At 30.7% G+C, this 8,671-nt stretch overlaps 1 long non-coding RNA gene across 1 annotated transcript; it reads right to left on the reverse strand.

Annotated features, from left to right (window-relative positions):
* Positions 1-1,210: 1,210 nt before the first annotated feature.
* LOC142327888 (uncharacterized) lies at positions 1,211-6,917 on the reverse strand. The gene is made up of 2 exons (XR_012757116.1): positions 5,749-6,917; positions 1,211-1,516 (listed from the first exon to the last, which is right to left on the reverse strand). It is a non-coding gene; the product is annotated as an uncharacterized LOC142327888 (long non-coding RNA).
* Positions 6,918-8,671: the final 1,754 nt, after the last annotated feature.

Genomic DNA, 8,671 nt, shown 5'->3' on the forward strand with positions numbered 1-8,671 from the left:
TGGAATGGAAACATCCAAATTAGCCCCACAAAAAAAAAGTTCAAGACCCAACCGTCCGCAGGAAAACTGAAGCTCACGGTTTTTTAGGACTCAAGGCCCAGAACTGGAAAATTATGAGGAAAGGGGCACGACAATAAACAGTGCGCGTTACAGTGAGATGCTCACTGCCAAGCTGAAGCCTGCAATTCGAAGCAAACGCCAAGGACTGCAGTCCAAAAGTGTTGTGTTGTTGCACAACAATGCCCATCCACACACTGCTGATAAGCTCCAGAAACTCAACTTTGAATTACCGGCTCGTCCTCTGCATAGTCCTGATCTTGTCCCTTCTCACTACCACTTGTTTGGTCCACTCAAAAAGGCATTAAGGGACTGTCGATTTACCTCAGACGAAACAGTGAAAGAAATGGTGCATTCCACGCTTACAGCTCAACCGAAAACTTCCTTTTATGAGGGTATCAGGAAGCTTGTGCAACGATAGACCAAATACGTTAAAATGCAACTATGTTGAAAAATGATGTACATGTAAGTTTCCTATTTTTATTGCAATAAAATTTATAACTACATTGCGGATAATAACTGACTTTACCCTCGTAAAATTACAACAGTGGACTTAAGTTTTACTTACATCGTATATATTGTTGACTGGTACATTTTGAAATGAGGTATAGCTCTTTAACTGTTAGGTTTTGGGAAGGATATTTAAGAATTGTGTATTCAAAAATGTTATAAAAACTACGGGGTTTTTTCATTTAAAAGATAAGGTAGAATGTACATAACTTTGTTATGTACATTCTAACGTACTAACTCTAACTGTGACAGTATCTGTCACAGTCTTTCTTGTGGTCATGATGCATGTAAAACATGAAATATTTTATTATGTATTATTGAGTCAACATGAAAACAATTCTGTTATCCGTTTTGAGAGAGATAGATAGATAATGTTGCTCTTTTAATCAAAACTTTTTAGTAAAGATATTGGCAAGTTAATAATATGTATGCAATATATTCAAACCTCTATGCTGTAGCAGTAGCATCTCTCTCACTCCCTCTCACTCTCTCTATCTCTCAGCCTTTCATCTGAAAGTCTGATCGGGATTACTGATAAGGCTTTCAACATTATTTCTCGTACATTAAAAAATGTATCTAGTAATTGTATAATCAGGCTAAAATGTAAATGTTAATTGAAAAATAATGAACACTTATTTAATAATTCTATTTATTAAATAAATTTATTTAACAAAATTAATAATACAAATGAAATCTGTAAACTATTTTGTAAAAAAGTTTTTATATGTATGATACTAAATTTTATAAAAATTAATTCTAATTTAAATATCGTCTGCAGCTTCCTTAAGGTATCTTCTACAGTACGCTGGTGTTTTTCGAATGCGTTGACCGTGAATGGTAACAGCGTATTTCATTAACGGTACTTTTCTAACGTATATTCCACGACCATCCGGTGTCCAACATCGAAATTTACAAAGTTGTCCTTCATTTGGTGTTATTGATATCCAGCCTGGAAATAATTATAAAAAAATATAAAGCATTAAGAAACTAAAATAAATTAATTACAATTATAATATTATGCATGATGAAGCAAAAAACCAGGTAATCTTTCAGTCTTGCCAACATTGTACGTGCAATGTTGGCAATACTGATTATGGAGGTGTGTCTGTATATGTACCACTGCACAGCCATATTGCTGATATTATTTGACGTGAAGAGTGATGCACAACTTGCCATTTTTAAAAAATTTTTTATATGATTTACAGCAAATCATATTAAAAAATGGTGACTGTTCTTAAGTCATTTATGCGGAGTTTACACAGATACATATCTTCATAATCATAAACTTACCGGTCATGTAATAAATACCTGGATTAGTACTGAAAGAACATCCTCAGCATAAAAATTCCTACCAGTAAGGCAAAAACAGTTTACACACCTGTTTTGTTAAATCCAACCTGATGACCAAAGTCATTCGAGATTAGTTAACAAAACTTTATATAAAGTTTACGAAGAATATTATCAAAAGGTTTGCATTTTTAGCTGATCAATTTTACTTTATTTAAAAATTACTTAATTAAAAATCATTAAAAATTTTTGTGTGTTAAGTTTTTGCAAAATGAGTAAACTTTTCTTTTCAATTTATGTTTTTATGTATGTCATATGAAGCAAATTTTGGCTTAAATGGTTTGTAAGTAAATTAAATTTTCCAATACTGTACATTAGAAAATCTATAACAGCTTCACGAGCAGCTTTTTTACACAAAAAATGTATTCATAATTTCATAAGTTTTACCTAATCATAATTGAAAAACTTTGATGTAAACACTACATGAGTTCCTTGTACATACATCTATTAAATTACATATATGCATTTTTTTTAAATTAGAAGTACATAAAATTTTATTTTACTAATAAATAACCTCATATTTTTTCATTTTTTTTTATTGTTATTGAGTAATTATCTACTTGTAATTTTTTTACAATCAAAGGTTAATAATTATTAATAAATTAATATATTTAAATTAAAAAAAAAAAAGTTATACAAAAAATGGAGATGAAATCTGATTAGAACTGATGTGCCTTCCTCTTGAAAGATCTAAATATTTCATTAATTAAAATTAATCATTTGACTATAACTCTGGAACCGATGAAAATAAAGACTACTTATGATACCTACTTTTTTCATATCGTTGAAAAACTACATGAGGGCTTATTATTGTAGTTAATAAAAAGTCCAAAATACAAATATTTTTTGCTTTTTTGGAAACTTTTGATTAATCAATTGCAATCAAAAGGTGAGGTGCAAAACTAGCTGTTACAACAGTCCAAGTCCAAAATTTCAACATCCTACGACTAATCATTTTTGAGTAATGCGAGATACAGGGGTTACACCAAAACTAGTCAAAATGGATTCAGGGATGGTCAAAATGGAAATTTACATTGAAATCTGAAAACCAAAATTTTCTGAGATCACAATTCCCTTTCTTTCATACAAGGAACTAAAAATTGGACCATAACAAGAATGATCATATAAAATATTGCTAATGCAGTCCGATTCTACAATATAATCAAAATAGTTTTAATTAATCCGTTACAACAAATCATTGTGTCACCTTGATTTCAACAAGACAGTACAACAGTTCTTTGTTGGCTATAGATAGCCAACACAATTTGTGGATTTAAATACATGAAATTACTTTTTGTAAGGTTTTTAAAGTCTACAATATAAACCTTGAAGTATTGATGGACTTAAAAGTAACTTTAGTAAAGAGATCACAAACATTATTGTTGAAATGTCACAGATAATTAAATGAAACTTCAGCAAAAAGGTTTTAATAATCAATACTTATAAGAAGTTGACATCTGAATACATAATCTTTAAGTTGTAATAATTGTTAAAACCTAGTACGAAAATGGAATGGATAACTTTGTTCCTAAATCTGATTTAAATAAAATTAATTAAAAAAGGTTTTCATTTCATTTTTATCCTTTAAATTTTCCCATTTTTTTTTTGCCTCTTGCATAATCACACATGAATATAACTTTTGTAGTTGAAATGACACACCCGTAAAACTCAACAACACAACTTTGAACATGAAAAATTATTTAAATTTTCATACCTGTATTTAATATGAGCCACATTTCAATAAATCATTAGAAAAAATATAGCCAAAAAAACGGAAAATATAGTAAAAAAAAAAAATAAAGGTTTACCTGTCTATATATGTACACGCATCTATTTTTAGTAAGTCACCTAAATATTTTATGTATTTATAATATTTAGAAAGAAACAAGCATTTTAACACCCTATTAAAAAAAATCTGTCAAGATTTCATTACAATGGTGCTGATTTTAAACCACTGGATTGAGCTGTGAGGTTAAATCAAAAACTTCCCAAATGTATTAATGAAACTTCTTATCAGCACAGGCATGCATTATCATAAAGAAAAGAAATCCTGGTGACAGCATTGATTTTTAAGTATTTACCTTATTTTAAAAAAATTTCACAGTACATCTCCATTTTGATTACTGTTTCCCCGAGTCTGTGAAATTTAATAGTAGGGCACTATTTTTGGGCCAGAAAACTGTCTGAGCCGACTCAGCTTGTATTTTGTTTAGCTTTGATGAATTTGAATGACATCACCGAATGGACTGTTATTTTGGACTTGACATTGATGTATCAAATTCATGTTTTTTATTACCGGTTACGATACGAGAAAGAATTCGTTCCCCTCTTTCTTTTGTAGTAGTCGAACAATGGAGATGCAGATTCCATCCTCTGATTTTTCTGGATGCAAGTCTACTACATTTTCGGGACCCATCTTACACACAGTTTGCAATAGGATTAGATTTATAGTAACAATTCTGTACATAGCACTGTATTAAATGTATGGAAATTATGTGAAATGCATTTTCTTGAAGTTTTGTAATTACTTATTCAGTATGTCATCTTTTTAAATAAGTTCTCTGATGAGGATAAAAATGCTGTTGATGAGAACACGCTAACCGTTGACATAAAAGAATGTATGATTTGTTGATCTTAAACACACTTTCAGAAAGGAGACTCGCTACAAAAGGTCTGACATTTCCTGATCAATAAAGCTCAGTGGTTCACCTAAAAACATCAGGAAACTAAGGGATAGCACGATACTTGTTGATGTAATTAGTGATGAACAGAGTTGATCCCTGTTGCGTCTCCCTAATATGGGTGGTATTAACATAAAAGCTATGCCTGAAATCCTTGAATACTAGCTGAGGAGTAATCTTTTGTCGGGACCTTTTGGAGCTTGATATTAGTGAGATTACCGATGAAGTTTGTCCTCCATCACTAAAGAATACTGCAGTATTTCCTTGATCCACAATCACACTGCATCATTCAATTCAACATCTGTGGTGAAATGAAACATTCCTCTTTAATTGTGGAAAGAAGTAAAAATCGCAAGGTGCCAAATCTGGTATTTTACTCAACCGAAAGAAATACACCAAAAGACTTTCAATTTCTATGTGATAGTGAGATGGAGAACACAATATAGCGATTTTTCTTACATGAGGTTAGTTATGAAATACTGTGTGAGCAGTGAAAATAGTCAAATGGTGATGTTCTATTATTTATTACTCATTTTTATTCATGTTCCAGTTTTTTATTCAATGTTTGGTGTATATTGTCTAATTATTTATGATCATTTACCTTTATTTAAGTTGCTAAGACTGTTATTATTGATGCAACTAGAAAAAATGAAATAAAGTTGTCTTTTGATTAGAAAATTAAAAAAATAGCAGCACAGCTTCAACTAAATCTTGAGAGAAAACAAATATAAAATATTTCCTTATTAATACAATAAAGAATACACATTAAATATAAATAAAATTCAGAAAAACTAAATAAAATATTTGACAATGTCAGAATGGCAGTTCAAACAGACCAATATGTTAAATAATTTTGGATTAAACACAATTAAATTCATATTCATGATAACAATGGAAACTCTCCTAAGTCTTGAGGCTACAAAGCATTCCCCAGCTACCATACCTAACTAAAGCTACCAGTCAAATATCTTTCTCTTACATAAACTGACTTAAACTAATTTTTTAAAAATTATTTGAAAGACAATACTACTTTGTTAAATGCAATTAGCACTTAAGTAACCAAACATAATGAAATCTGAAAAATAGAAAATAATAAATAAATTTTAAGAAAAAATATAAACATGTGTGTGTAAATTATAAATAAACATCTTACTGTCTTTTATTAAGTTATGAACATCACTTTCCTTATACAAACAGTTCACTGATTCTTTCTCATTCTCTGGAAAGTTGCATTCATCAGCATTATTAAAATTCACATCATCGGTACCTGACACTTTTACTTTAGATACATTATACGGTAACACAACGGAATTGGTTTCTTCACTTTTTGTTAATCCTTTTGCTCATTAGTAATTAAACAAGATCTATTGTCATCCTCTAAAATATATTTCAATGAGGCTGGAGCTAAAGAAATCCTACTGAGATTTTTCTCTTCTGTTTTACTTCTTCCAATCTCTTTCTTTTTTTTAAGCAAAAAATCTTCATATTTATAAAACGAATGATATATCACTTTTTCTCTAAAATTATTCCTCAATTCCTTAAAAGCTACATAGTTTTCGTAATCTGTTTTCAATTCTGATGCACTTTTAAAAGAATTACGTTTAACGAAACATGAATTGCGATACAAAGATTTATTTAAAACTTTCAAAAATATTGAATCACTCAAAAATTCGCGACGAAAAAATAATATACCGCTCATGTTTACACAAAACTTAAATAAAATACGATAATCAAAACATCATAAAAGTATGGTTATGTTCACAATAATTTCACTTTTGACAAACCATCAAATACGGGTTTTATGTCCAAATAGGATCAAATATATCTCCCGTAATAATCGTTTAGCTTAGTTTACATTCTAAACTAAATATCGTTCACATAATATGCATAAGTTTTGGTTTCGTACTTATACAAACTTACACATGTTCAAACACAACCTCACGTTTTAGTAGCCCATCTTCTATACTGCGCTGATTAATTGAATATCGATCATTATATCGTTCACTAGAATCAGTTTTGTAAACTAGTAGTCTTAACAAGTAATTTTCAGATTTCGGTTAAGTAATTATAACGGTCAGATAGCTCCTTTTTACACCACTTACATTTTTATTACATAATTATATAAAAAAAGTATGTTGATTAGCTTTTTTAAGCCTTAAGTATTTTTTGCATTGCCCATTGCTCGTTTCAGAAAATAAAGTTAATTGATCTCTCAACAGCTATTCATTGTCGAAGAATAGTATATTCAATATTGCCGAGCATCTGAAGCTCGCTGTAACTCTAAACTCATTAGTATATATGTTACTAAAATATATGTAATCGGAGAATACAATCTATACTATTATATAAAGAAGAAAAGGATATTTACTGGTTCAGAATAAACAAAAAAATTTGATGTGGACACTACATAACTTCCTTGTACGCATGATAAATTACACATACACATTTTTTTTTAAATGAAAAGTACATAAAATTTTATTTCATTAATAACTTCTGATATTTTTTCATATTAATAAATCAATATAATTTTTAAAAAAGGTTGCAAAAAGAAAATGAAGTCTGATTTGAATCGATGTGCCTTTCTCTTGTAAGATCCAATACTTCATTAATTAAAATTTCATTTTTCTATATCCCTGGAACCAATGAAAATAAGTACCACATATGACATATCACTGAGAATCTCTCAATGATATGGGCTTATTGCTGCAGTTAAGAAAAATTCCAAAATCTAAATGATTTTGGATTTGGACACTTTTTGTCTAGTCGATTGCAATCAAAATGGGAGGTGCACAACTAGATGTTACAACAGTCCTAAATACAAAATTTCAACATCCTACGGCAAATCGTTTTTGAGTTATGTGAGATACAGACGTCACGCCGAAACTAGTCAAAATGGATATTTCCGTTGAAATTTGAAAACCGAAATTTTTTGCAATCACATAATACTTCCGTTACTTCGAACAAGATAATAAAAACTACTCGTTCAATCGCAAACAAATTTTTACCCATGTTTCTTGGCATAACTAAGAAGGTTTTAGGATGTATTTCATCTCGAAGAACCAACCGATCGACTGCTTTCAAAGTTTTAGGATACACTGGTATTACACTGAGTACCATGATATAACCATTGTACTCATGATATAATAAGTACTATGGTACCATGAGTAAACATGGTATAATAAGACTGAGGGCCTAATGTCATTAAAATATACATTATTTCTTCACCACCAAGGAGGGTAAAGATGTAAATTAAAGATATTATTTAAGGAAAAAAAAATTAATCCTTTTACTTCATTGCTATATTTCTGCCTCCATGGCACAGAAATAAGTTATGAAATTTTCGTCGTCAAAGTTATGTGTACTTTAATTACAATAACTACTTTTATTCTGTCTTTTGTAATTTAGTCTCTTTTTCAGGTTTTTATAAAGCCTAAATACTTTAATTGTTATGTATCAGCAGTATTCTCACAATCATGAGGATAACGAACAGTGCAGGGTCCATTGGACAGAGTCCTCTGAGTAGACGGGAATGATGACCGAAGCGAGTTCTGCAGGTGTCCAAGGCGCCGTCCTACTTCAACATGTGAATGGTGAGCGAAGCTAGCTCTGCGGCCTTGGGATAATCCCGGGAGGCACAGAGTTGACGTGAGTGGGCTCCGGAGTTCGCCTAGGCCGACCTAGGTTCTGGCTAGGTGTAATTTTCTAATTAATATAACATTGTGGCTTTTCATCCATCCAGAAATGACAAAAAATAAAAAAATAATTTTCTACCCCCACTCTTTATGGGGATTTGAATAAGACAAGAAACACCATTAAAAAGTTCCTTAGCTATCTGAGAAGCATTTAATTATTTGAAAAAACAGCTGTCCAAAAAGTGCCACAACCTTATTGGAAAATGAGTAAGTTACAATAGTTGTTGGACGTGGCTTCCATTGAGCGATTCACATAATTGAACATGAAGTTGCATGCTCTTAAACACATGTTGCAACATTTGTTGAGGAATTGCAGCGACATATCGTTCGATTTCACTCTGCAATTCGGGAATGGTGTAAGCAGCATCCTTAAGGCATCCCTAA

This window comes from Lycorma delicatula, chromosome 7, assembly GCF_047948215.1.
Source record: "Lycorma delicatula isolate Av1 chromosome 7, ASM4794821v1, whole genome shotgun sequence".
Lineage (NCBI taxonomy): Eukaryota > Metazoa > Arthropoda > Insecta > Hemiptera > Fulgoridae > Lycorma > Lycorma delicatula.